This window comes from Bufo gargarizans, chromosome 2 (genome assembly GCF_014858855.1).
Source record: "Bufo gargarizans isolate SCDJY-AF-19 chromosome 2, ASM1485885v1, whole genome shotgun sequence".
In the NCBI taxonomy this organism is placed as follows: domain Eukaryota; kingdom Metazoa; phylum Chordata; class Amphibia; order Anura; family Bufonidae; genus Bufo; species Bufo gargarizans.
In genome coordinates this window covers 205,652,029-205,665,898 of record NC_058081.1, presented here as the reverse complement: position 1 = coordinate 205,665,898, position 13,870 = coordinate 205,652,029, and positions in this window count along the sequence as shown.

The following is a 13,870-nucleotide window of genomic DNA, read 5'->3' as shown; positions in this document are numbered from 1 at the left end:
GTCCCTATCTTTGGGGGAAGGTCAGTTGGCTAACAGAAGTTCTTGGTGTAAGATTACTATTGTGATATTGTGAAACAAAATAAACCATACAGTCAAGGTACACATAACCTTTCTCAAACATACCTCTATATATGCAATAGAGAACCTATATAAACCATACAATCACCGGTTAGGCCCCAAAAAGGATACTACCAAAACCTATAAAAAAAAATGAGCCAACAAATACCAAACATTTGTAAAATAAAGAGTAATATGATTTTTCATATTTTTGGGGTTTGTTGGCTCACTTTTTTTTTGTAGATTTTGGTATTGTGATATATTTAAGCATAATCCACTGCTCCTCACTCCATGAGTCATGTGGCTTAGCTAGGAAAGGATGTGGCTTAGCTGGGAAAGGTCATGGCTTAAAGGGGTCATCCAACCCCTATAATGCTCCCTCTATTGCCTGGGCCCCTCATATAAATTTCACTGCAACCACATCGCTCCTGATGCCCACACGGCTGCCACTGCATCTCCCCGTTGTGCGGTTCAAAACATGCGACGATGAGGGGCAGCCAATAGCAAGCCGTGACGGGAACAAGCCTCCCTAGCATTGCAGGAGGGAGGCTCATCCCCGCCGCAGCCTGCTATTTTGATCTGCGCGATGGGGAAATGCAGAGATGGCCATGCAAGCATCAGGAGCGATGCGGGTGCTGGGTAAGAATAACCTGTATGTGGTGCCCAGGGATTTTGGCAGGTATTATAGGGGTTGGATAAACCCTTTAGGATGCAACGTGCACCAAAATTGCATCAAATATTTTGTGTAAAGCTATATAAGTGTTTAGTCATGCAATAACTTATCTTACAGCGCAAGCCTACGTGATAACTTTGGTGCTCTTTTTAGACTGCCTAAAGGCACTTTACACTGCCTAATGTTTCGATAGATTACTGCTGGACGCTCGTTAGCAATAATCAGCCAGTCAAAAGGTGCTGCAGCTTACCCGATAAACGAGCGAAACGCTCGTTCATCAGATAAAAGATCATTGGTGTGGACACCTAAATCATTGTTTGCTGGCAGGAACACGTAATGTCTAAACAGCTTCTGCTGCCAGAAAACAATGATTGTGTATAGGGATTAGTGATGACATTAGCAACCGCTCCTCTCCATACTGTGGAGGAGATCACGGCATGTAACTGCAGCGTTCTTCACTGACAAGTAGGCGCCTACGTCTGCTATATCTACCGTTGTAAAGTTTATGCTGTCTACATAGATTACTAAATCTGTCCCATTGTATTGTTCAACGGCCTCGTCCAGATAAACAGCAAGAAGCACAAGGGACTGTGCCTGAAGTCAACTGGGAATTTTATGCATTGATGGCTATCATGTAGCCGATAGCCGATACTGGTCAGCAATATGACAGGGGAGAAGACAGAATGTTCAGCTGTTTCTTAATATGTTGTGTAAAGTAGAAGTCTAGTACCCAGTTTCCCAAAGCCAACAGATTTCCAAATATTCCATCCTACCAAAGTTAAATTAAGATTATGGGAAATACTTTGAAAATCAAACATCAAAGATTCATTTCTGAAAAAAATAAATAAATCCAGTCTCTTTATAAAGTAAATCTCTGTGCTGCGACTGCTGAACCTAAGCACAGAATGAGCCACCTTGAATATATAATGCTTCACAGGGAATTAATATAGAATGATTCATACAGGTAGTAAAAGAACTTTAAATGCAACCAATTGCTCCTCAAGCTTATAATATTAAATGTTTCATGTAAAAAGCTGCTTAGATTCAATAAAAGTAGAAGTGATATTAAAGAAGCAGAAACCTTCCAGGTGCCTCTTCAGTCACTGTCCTGGCACTACAAGCTCCACTACCTAAAATATGTATGTCTTCACCCATGCGTTAAAGGGACATGCCAGGAAAAGCTAATGCAATGCATAGTGCATGATTTCTGTGGATTACTTCTGTCTTTGGTATTATATGAATGTCTCTCTAGGTCATGCACTTCCCCATCAAGGCATTATACAGTCCAGCAGTTTTTCTTGATATTGTGATTTTATGACAATAAAGCTTCAAGTTTCTGTTGGGACTCATGAAAATAAGTTGATCATGAGGTTACCTGCTGCCAGAGACAGTGGCATGGGCCACGCAACAAATGTTCCAATAGACCACCAGCTCCACCACAGAAGAAAGCATTACAAAATTGTTATGGACGCACTGAATCCTCTGCAGTGAGAGATGTTCTTTGTAGCTGTTTTCTGCCCTGGAAGGTACTAAATGAAGGGCACTTCTATTAACTAAAATGGTGTATTTTATGATATCCCCTTTTAAATGATATGTGCACATGCATACCCATACAAGTTATATGTACACATGCATACAATAGAGGTTTCTTCCATTGGCAGTACATGTATCTGCACAACTACCCATTCAATGCGATTTGACCATGCGTGTTTCTGACTATGTCATGAAGATGCCATCATCAAAAGCATCGCTATGCTCTGCACCTGGCCGAGTACAGCATGTGCTCAAGCGCCATGCTCAAGTCTCCTCCACGCACGTTTCTTGGCTGCTATGCAGCCAATAAATGTGCAGGTAAGTACTGCCATCACTGTAGTGCCGTAGCCTTGTTGGTTATTGACATTACAGTGTTTGGCTGGCCGGAATATGTGATTGGGTGCTATATAGCACCTGATGGCGCGTGTTTGGCTCATTATTAGTCAGGGAGAGCTGCGCTTATGAAGGGATAGATAGTGTAGGTCAGTGATGGCTAACCTTGGCACTCCAGCTGTGGTAAAACTACAACTCCCAAGATGCCCCCCTTGCTTGGCTGCTCTCAGAACTCTATAGAAATAAATGGAGCATGCTAGGAGTCGTAGTTTCACCACAGCTGGAGTGCCAAGGTTAGCCATCACTGGTGTAGGTAGTGTGATCGCAATCTATTTCGTTGAAAAAAGTTTCAAAGACCCAAAAGTCCTTTTAAGGACTATTGTGTGTGGTGGCAGCAATATAATATAGCCATAAATGTATTTTGTCCATACTTTTTCTATAGAGGGTGTCTGCAGTGACTTCTGACATCTGTGCAATACCTTCTGTGTGTCAGGGCCAGAGATAGAAAAAATATAAGTGAAAACTAGTATATTTTTTCCATACTTTTTCCATATACTGTGCTTGCTGTAATATCCGTGCCACATCTTGTGTATCAAGGGTGCATATAACAGTTAATATAAAGAAGTCAAACATTAAGGGACGGGGAAGTGGCCGTGATGCTGATGGTTCACGCAGAGGCCATGGCTCTGGGCACGTTGAAACTGTGCCTGCTGCCAGAGCACAAGAAAAACAATGATCCACGATACTTAGCTTCATGTCCCAGTTTGCAGGCCGTCGCAGGACAAAACTCTTGAAGTCAGACCAATGCAACCAGGTGGTCGGTTGGATTGCAGCAGATAATGCTTCCAGTCCGTTAAGCACCACCCTGTCTTCCACCAAGTCCAGTCTCAGTAGCCAAGAGTCTCGTCAACAGAATCCTCACCACTGGGGGTCACGTAACTACTTAGAACGGAGGAGTATCGTTGGTTATCGGAATGAACCACAAAAAATAATCTCGATCCACCTGCTCATAACGGCCATGCACCACCACCCACAGAATCGAGAAAGAGGTATCAATCTGTCAATCCTTTTCGTGTACGGGCCGGGTGAGGTTTCCCGTGTGTAGTAAAATTAAGCCGCAGGCTCCACTCCTGGTGGTGCCCTTCTGTTAATCAGCTTTGCAACCATACTCCCGCCGGAACCCAAAGAGTTTGCTTTCCCATAAAATGCTCAGCGGGTATCGGGAATAACGCCGCCGGATCGCCTGTGGGATAGTCTTCCAACCTCCAACTTTCATTGTTGCTTAATGAAAACATTTGTGGCAACAAATGCTTTGGCTGTGGTTCGTCTTGCGCCGGTCCAAGAATTTCACTTCTAGCAGTACAATACGGAAGCCACTGGCCGTCCCTCTTAATCATGGGCCCAGTTCCGAAACTCAACAAAATTTTGGGCTGAACTTGCACTTTATATACGAGTAAATATACAGGAAATAATGTTTCCTAACAGTTTGTACTCTACAATCAATTTTATCTTTGGTTTTCTGCGTATTATTGTCAGTCTATAAAAGTGGTGTACTACTCAGACAACATTGCTCCCAGCAGTGACATGGGAGTCCAAGATGTATCCAGACATCCTCCCCATGCTGTTCCCAAATCGTTTCAGTGGTGTTTCCATCAATTTCTGAACTTTACATATGAACCAGGCTCCCTCCCCTCTTCAGAGCATGGGGTGCCTGGTTTAATGCTCGGGTCCTCCCATTGACTTCCATTATACCCGATGTGTTTGGCCAGAGCACCCGAGCACTAAGGTGCTCGATCATCACTAATATTGATGTCTCTCGTAGATGAATGCCCTTATTTATCAAGACAATTGCAACAGGATGAACCAGCAGCAAATCATACGAATATGGCAGGGAATATATACCTGTTTGTGGCTGTGTATTGGATTCCATGAACATCTGATATCTCTAAACTATACAGAAAACACATTGACACTGAGTGCACATGAATGTAAAGCTTCTCTTGCATCGCTTAGAGGTTTTATGACAGATAAAAATTATATGAGCCAAACTGCTGAGGGTAGTAATGCAAACAAAAAAGCAATGATCACCTGAAGGATCCCCTGTTGCCCTTCTAATGATGCTGCCTGGTCTATCGCCACTATCTTCTTCCTGCTCCAGCACTGATGGGGGTTGTGATCACTGCAGCCAATTGTAGGCTGTCGCAGGTTACCGCCACAGCCAGAAATAGGGTTATCTTCTCATATAGGGCACTTTGGGGGTGAAAATATATATGGAGTGCTTGGCACGAATTTTTACTTGTGCACTTAAAGGAACATCAATTTATATGGAACAGTTTGGCTCGATATAAAATATAAACCAAAATAGGAAATCACAGCAAAATAGAGGAAATCACAGTATTCCAATTCAGATTACAAAGTGGGTTTTTCATTTCTCTCAGATAACTTTTCTTAAACCTTTTCTCTGTTCTGGGAGAAGGCTGAGAGTGTAGCTGTCACTTTATAAATGCGAGTGTATTTATGTAATGCACTTTATTAGGGAGATTGTAATACCGCATGTAAAGCCTCCCACTAGCAACCCTCTAACTGGGCGTTGCTACGGAGAATCTGTTTTCAGCGTCCTACTGAATGTTGAAAACGCCAGTTAACTATGTGATACAGAGACAGTCTTCTCAGCCTGCCTCTGGTCTCCCTGCCCCAGCCTCCAGCCTACTATATATGTTTATGTAATGTGCATTATTAGAAGTGATGTGACATGCTACCCTGCATACATTTTATCTACTGCTGGCACTGATCTCTGACAGCAATGCTTCCATCTACCTTCCCAGCATGTCTCTGGTCAGGGGCATAGCTATAGGGGATGCAGAGGTAGCAATCACTACCGTGCCCAGGAGCCAGAGGGGGCCCAAATACCCTTGTGGTACATAAAAAGACATGCATGCTGGTTAAGTTACACCTCTGGCTGGAGGGAAGGGATTAGGTCAAGAATTTGGCATGGGGGGTGTCATTTCAATTTTTACCTTAGGCAGCAGAAAGGTTAGGTGCTCCCCTGCCTCTTGCCACAAACTGAGGGAAGGGGGGCCTAAGCTGGACTCTTGCCCCAGGGCCCATTAGCCAAGCCCCTGTCTCTGGTTAAAGCGGGGCAGATAGGAAGAGAAGCGCAGCTGCAGCATTCAGCTCTGATGGCAAGTATACAGAAGCATTGTACACTTACTGCCAGCACTGACCACTGCAGCGCCGCTCCTCTGACTATCTTCAAAATACTTATCAGAGACACATTGCAAAGATAGAGGGGAGTGGTGCTACAGCGCTCAGCACTGACAGTAAGTGTTTGATGTTCCTGTATACTTACTGTCAGTGCTGAATGCTGCAGCACCATTCCTCTCCATGTCTTGCAAGTCCTGACCAGAAAAGTCCATATGGACCAATATTCCTGTAGAACAATATCAGCACCTAGTATAATGTATGCCACGTCAAATTGCTATGGTTCTGAAGGTCAAGAGGTGCTACCAGATGGTTGTGACCATTCAGTGTATGAGAGAATTAGCAGCATAACCAATTACGCGATGGTGTGACACAGACTATTGAAGACAATTTAAAAAGTTTTTATTTTTTTAATTTTAAGAAGCAAATGGACAATAAAAAGATGAATTCAAAAGGTGTCCATAGCAGCCTTTAATTACTGGTATTGCCATGGGGGGGAAAAAACATTTTCTAAAGGTGCTTCTCCATTGTCTCATTCCATTTATTTTAAACACACACATTGTATTCTCTTTCCTGTTAACACAAAATAAGTCCTGCATTGTCATCTCAATCTACAATCTATTGAACATCATGATGTATTCAGGTACATGTTCCGTCCTGACCATTACTGAAGTTATCGCTGAGGACTAATACTGATAGATCATTACAGTCTGGGAATATAACATCCACATACAACACTTTTATATAAAGCAAATTTCAGCCAATGAATTCAGATTTCTCTGCGCACAGAATCTCTGATTCCATAGTTCAGAGAACCAAAAATTAATATTTATCTACACACTCCAAGTCTTTTAATTTCCTCCTGAGCAGCATTGGCTAGATTATAACTTACACAGAAATTCTCCTTAATTATTCATTTTAAAGGAAACTACACCAACTTTAGGAAGATATTCTGCTTCAAGCTTTCTACAGAATGAACAGTCCCAAGGGGAGTACAGTGAGCTAATTGAGTTGCATGGGAGAATAATTGGTCAGTATAAGAGTATGAGCAATAAACAGTTGAGATTAAACATTTTTATTAATTCAAGGGTCGGCAGAAGAGAGAAAATTCACGGAGGGGACTCTAATTCAAGAAAAACGCATTCTTATGTAAGAATATAACTTCTTACATATTGTACATATAGCTCAGGAAAGCAGCAGGGCTTACAAAACTCCATGCCTATTATGGAATCCAAATGTCATATTCCTTAGATAACATTAGGTCATGGGTGTGTTCCTATAACACTTCATCTTTAGTTTACTTATGAAATGCTAAATCCCCTGGGTTCTCTGTAGTTTATAATGTATGGTTAGCTACACAATAGTTTTTATGCAGATCCAAACAAGCCAAGAAGATGTTGAGATCTATCAAAGGTATCTCCTCCAATGAGAAGGAAGAATATGTATATATAAATGCATTTACAATTTATTCTTTTATAGATTATACAGTACACACCATATTGCATTGCCCCTGAGGTCAGCAGTATGAGGGGTACTTAATGTGGCCTTTATTATTATTATCTAGGTGCTTTATGCAGGGTAATATTTTTAGATGGTACTGAGATTTCATGGGGACAATATTTGTGGCACGGTTTTCAGGGGGCGCTTTATTGCTATTACAACTATATCACCTAGTAGCAGGGGTCACAATTGTGATCTCCGGTAGAATGTTGATGGATTTACAGGACATTTTCTCGGATAATATATATTATGAAGTTTCTTATATTCACCCGTACTGTTGATTTATGCAAAGTGTTTTAAACATACCATGTCCGTTGTGTTATTATAGTATATTCTGTGGATATAACATGTAAGTTTCAGAGCTGTTTGCGTACGTTCACATTTGCTTGTTTTTGCAATGACAGTAAGATGAAACAAATATCATTAACTGCGTTGTGAAAGCTCAAAATAATCACACCTCACTGTTAGAAGTACGAAATGTGGAAAGGTGCTGAAGGAAATCCTTAGCTTCAAATACAGTATGTGAAACATTTAATTTGTATGAGATCAAATATTCAGGAGATTCTTTGAGAATATTGCGATGTATAATAGTTCTAATCAACATATCAGCTGTGCTGATTATTGAAATTTTAGTAGTTACAAAATGTCACATTTTGACACTTGAGCAAAATAGTTTTTAATTATTTACTAAAAATGCTCCCTGTTTAGGACATACATTTGCCGTAAGTAATACTGCACCTTACAGTGGTTAATCACACATAAAAGTCAAATATCTTACTGATGTTCCCAACTCAACCTCCCAGGTTTCTCATTAATTACAGAGTCAGCAAAACGGTGTCAGTCCTGGTCATAATCATTTAAGGCTAACCTCCCTTAGGGAAGACAAACTTCTAAACTGCAGAAAGAGTAAAAATATGAATATAAAACCTAAATAAATCATGAGTGCCGTGTCATTAATGGCAGCTGGCCACAAGGCTTTTTTGTGAGTTTGCAAAGGGAAGTGAAGACCTTATCTAGCATCTTTAAGGCCAAGTCTCACAAGAGACAATTGGCTTAAAGGAGTTATCCTGTGAAAGATAATGATGACTTATCCTCAGGATAGGTCATTATCATCACATCAGCAGGGGTCTGAGTCCCAGCATGCCCACCGATCAGCTGTTTCAGGGAGGTGCTGCGCTCACCGAAGCTGTGGTGAGCGATTCAGGTTCCCGGCAGCTTTCCAAGGACAGCGCCGTACACTGTATAGTGGCAGTGCTTGGTATTGAAGCTCAGTCCCATTGACTTGTAAGGGGCTGAGCTTCACCTAGGCCATGTGACTGACATTTAGTGATGTCACTGGCCTTGGAAGAGACGGTGATGCTCGAGGTCACTTCTAACAGCCGATCGGGGGGGGGGGGGGTCCCAAGTGCTGTGGACCCCCACTGATGTGATACTGATGACCTATCCTGAGGATAATTCATAAATATATTTTCCTGGATAACCCCTTTAACCGCCTCCGGACCGCCTAACGCAGATGTGCGGTCCGGAGGCGGCAGCCCTGCGCACGACGACGCATATACACGTCATCTCGCGAGGGCCGGGATTTCCTGTGAATGCGCACACAGGCGCGCGCGCTCACAGGAACCGAAGGTAAGCGAGTGGATCTCCAGCCTGCCAGCGGTGATCACTCGCTGGCAGGCTGGAGATCCGAATTTTTTAACCCCTAACAGGTATATTAGACGCTGTTTTCATAACAGCGTCTAATATACCTCCTACCTGGTCCTCTGGTGGTCCCTTTTGTTAGGATCGACCACCAGAGGACTCAGGTAGCTCAGTACAGTCGCACCAAACACCACACTACACTACACCCCCCCCCGTCACTTATTAACCCCTTATAAACCCCTGATCACCCATGATCACCCCATATAAACTCCCTGATCACCCCCCTGTCTTTGATCACCGCCCTGTCATTGATCACCCCCCTGTCAGGCTCCGTTCAGACGTCCGTATGATTTTTACGGATCCACGGATACATGGATCGGATCCGCAAAAAGCATACGGACGTCTGAATGGAGCCTTACAGGGGGGTGATCAATGACAGGCGGGTGATCACCCATATACACTCCCTGATCACCCCCCTGTCATTGATCACCCCCCTGTCATTGATCACCCCCCTGTAAGGCTCCATTCAGACGTCCGCATGATTTTTACGGATCCATGGATCGGATCCGCAAAACACATGCGGACTTCTGAATGGAGCCTTACAGGGGGTGATCAATGACAGGCGGGTGATCACCCATATACACTCCCTGATCACCCCCCTGTCATTGATCACCCCCCTGTAAGGCTCCATTCAGACGTCCGCATGTGTTTTGTGGATCCGATCCATGTATCCATGGATCCGTAAAAATCATGCGGACGTCTGAATGGAGCTTTACAGGGGGGTGATCAATGACAGGCGGGTGATCACCCATATACACTCCCTGATCACCCCCTGTCATTGATCACCCCCCTGTCATTGATCACCCCCCTGTAAGGCTCCATTCAGACGTCCGCATGTGTTTTGTGGATCCGATCCATGTATCCATGGATCCGTAAAAATCATGCGGACGTCTGAATGGAGCCTTACAGGGGGGTGATCAATGACAGGCGGGTGATCACCCATATACACTCCCTGATCACCCCCTGTCATTGATCACCCCCCTGTAAGGCTCCATTCAGACGTCCGCATGTGTTTTGTGGATCCGATCCATGTATCCATGGATCCGTAAAAATCATGCGGACGTCTGAATGGAGCCTTACAGGGGGGGTGATCAGTGACAGGGGGGTGATCACCCTGATCACCCCCTGTCATTGATCACCCCCCTGTAAGGCTCCATTCAGACGTCCGCATGTGTTTTGTGGATCCGATCCATGTATCCATGGATCCGTAAAAATCATGCGGACGTCTGAATGGAGCCTTACAGGGGGGGTGATCAGTGACAGGGGGGTGATCACCCTGATCACCCCCTGTCATTGATAACCCCCCTGTAAGGCTCCATTCAGACGTCCGCATGTGTTTTGCGGATCCGATCCATGGATCCGTAAAAATTATACGGACGTCTGAATGGAGCCTTACAGGGGGGTGATCAATGACAGGGGGGTGATCAGGGAGTCTATATGGGTGATCACCCCCCTGTCATTGATCACTCCCCCTGTAAGGCTCCATTCAGACATTTTTTTTGGCACAAGTTAGCGGAAATTTTTTGTTTGTTTTTGTTTTTTCTTACAAAGTCTCATATTCTACTAACTTGTGTCAAAAAATAAAATCTCACATGAACTCACCATACCCCTCACGGAATCCAAATGCGTAAACATTTTTAGACATTTATATTCCAGACTTCTTCTCACGCTTTAGGGCCCCTAAAAAGCCAGGGCAGTATAAATACCCCACATGTGACCCCATTTCGGAAAGAAGACACCCCAAGGTATTCCGTGAGGGGCATATTGAGTCCATGAAAGATTTAAATTTTTGTCCTAAGTTAGCGGAAAGTGAGACTTTGTGAGAAAAAAACAAAAAAAAAAAATCAATATCCGCTAACTTATGCAAAAAAAAAAAAAATTCTAGGAACTCGCCATGCCCCTCATTGAATACCTTGGGGTGTCTTCTTTCCAAAGTGGGGTCACATGTGGGGTATTTATACTGCCCTGGCTTTTTAGGGGCCCGAAAGTGTGAGAAGAAGTCTGGGATCCAAATGTCTAAAAATGCCCTCCTAAAAGGAATTTGGGCCCCTTTGCGCATCTAGGCTGCAAAAAAGTGTCACACATGTGGTATCGCCGTACTCAGGAGAAGTTGGGGAATGTGTTTTGGGGTGTCATTTTACATATACCCATGCTGGGTGAGAAAAATATCTTGGTCAAATTCCAACTTTGTATAAAAAAATGGGAAAAGTTGTCTTTTGCCAAGATATTTCTCTCACCCAGCATGGGTATATGTAAAATGACACCCCAAAACACATTGCCCAACTTCTCCTGAGTACGGCGATACCACGTGTGTGACACTTTTTTGCAGCCAAGGTGGGCAAAGGGGCACATATTCCAAAGTGCACCTTTCGGATTTCGCAGGCCATTTTTTACACATTTTGATTGCAAGGTACTTCTTACACATTTGGGCCCCTAAATTGCCAGGGCAGTATAACTACGCCACAAGTGACCCCATTTTGGAAAGAAGACACCCCAAGGTATTCCGTGAGGGGCACGGCGAGTTCCTAGAATTTTTTATTTTTTGTCACAAGTTATTTTACATATACCCATGCTGTCACGGACGGTGTACAGGAAACAAGGCAAAACAACATGCATAAATGACTCGCTGGATCCAGAAGCTAAGGAACCAAGGGAGACCCCTGCAGAAGACCTGGCACTTTCCCTGGCTGCTCAGCCTATGCAAAGATCCGAATGGTGGAGGTTTGCATATCCACGAACCTTGACTATAAAGCCCTGAGCACCCTACAATAGAGAGGGGACACGACCACCGGCTCCCTACACAAGACACGGAGGGAGTCAGGGTCACCTGGGATCCAGCAAACAGATATTAACAGATAAAGGTACACTTAGCTTTGAAGCAAACAGGAGGACAGATCAGCGTGCACACACACTCCAGGAAGTAATATAAGCCGCCCAGAAAAGCATTCTGGGGAGGCATTTAAAGGGAAGCAATTAACACATGACAGCTGAGAGAGGCTGACGAGAGGAGGAGCTGAATACCACAACACAGAAATTCAAGTAGGAGGTTCTGAAAGGCCTCTGTCAGAGCTTCTCAGCTGTCTGGTTGTGACAGTACCCCTCCCTCTACGAGTGGACTCCGGACACTCAGAACCCACCTTCTCAGGATGGGACCTATGGAAAGGCCTTAATGTCCGTCACTGGGACCCACATCCTCTCCTCAGGACCATACCCCTCCCACTGAACAAGGTACTGAAGAGAACCGCGGACAAGACGAGAATCCACAATCCTAGATACCTGAAATTCAAGATTCCCATCAACCATAATCAGAGGAGGAGGCAAAGGCGAGGGTACAATGGGTTGAACATAAGGTTTCAATAAGGACTTATGAAAAACATTATGGATCTTCCAAGTCTGAGGAAGATCAAGACGGTATGCAACAGGATTGATGACAGACAGGATTTTGTAAGGCCCAATAAACCTAGGACCCAACTTCCAGGAGGGAACCTTCAATTTGATATTCTTGGTAGACAACCACACCAGATCACCAACATTCAGGTCCGGACCAAGCACACGTCTCTTATCAGCCACACGCTTATATCTCTCACTCATGCTCTTTAGATTATCTTGAATCTTTTGCCAAATAGATGACAAAGACGAGGAGAATCTGTCCTCATCAGGTAAACCAGAAGACCCCTCTCCCGAGAAAGTCCCAAACTGTGGATGAAACCCATATGCACCAAAAAATGGTGACTTATCAGAGGACTCCTGACGACGGTTATTTAAAGCAAACTCAGCAAGGGACAAAAAAGAACACCAATCCTCTTGATTCTCCGCCACAAAACAACGCAGATATGTCTCCAGATTCTGATTGACGCGCTCTGTCTGGCCATTCGACTGCGGGTGGAAAGCAGAAGAGAATGACAACCGAACCCCCAAGCGAGAACAGAAAGCCTTCCAGAATCTGGAAACAAACTGCGTGCCCCTATCAGAGACTATGTCTGAAGGAATACCGTGCAATTTGACAATGTGATCAACAAATGCCTGCGCCAGCGTCTTAGCATTGGGCAAACCAGGAAAAGGGATGAAATGCACCATTTTGCTAAAACGGTCCACCACCACCAGAATCACAGTCTTCCCCGAGGAACGAGGCAGGTCCGTGATAAAGTCCATGGACAGATGTGTCCAAGGACGGGAAGGAATGGGTAAGGGAAGGAGAGGACCTGATGGCCGTGAATGAGGGACTTTGGCACGAGCGCAAGTCTCGCAGGCTGCCACAAAACCCTCAACCGACTTACGAAGCGCAGGCCACCAGAATCTCCGAGCGATGAGATCCAGTGTGGCTCTTACCCCCGGGTGCCCAGCAAGGACCGTATCGTGGTGTTCTTTAAAAATCTTGTGTCTTAAAGCGAGAGGCACAAACAACCTCCCAGGAGGACAAAGATCAGGAGCCTCTGACTGGGCTGCCTGCACCTCTGCCTCCAATTCAGGAAAAAGAGCAGAGACCACCACACCTTCAGCCAAAATGGGACCCGGGTCTTCAAAATTCCCGCCTCCCGGAAAACAACGTAACAGGGCATCTGCCTTCACATTCTTAACTCCAGGGCGGAACGTGACAACAAAATTAAACCTAGAAAAGAACAACGACCATCTGGCCTGTCTCGGGTTCAGACGCTTGGCTGACTCCAAGTAGGCCAGATTTTTATGGTCAGTAAATACGGTAATAGGGTGTCTGGCTCCCTCTAGCCAATGGCGCCATTCCTCAAAAGCCAACTTGATGGCCAACAATTCCCTATCTCCCACATCGTAATTTCTCTCTGCGGAGGAGAGTTTTCTTGAGAAAAAGGCACACGGTCGCCAATTGGCAGGAGAGGAACCCTGAGACAAGACCGC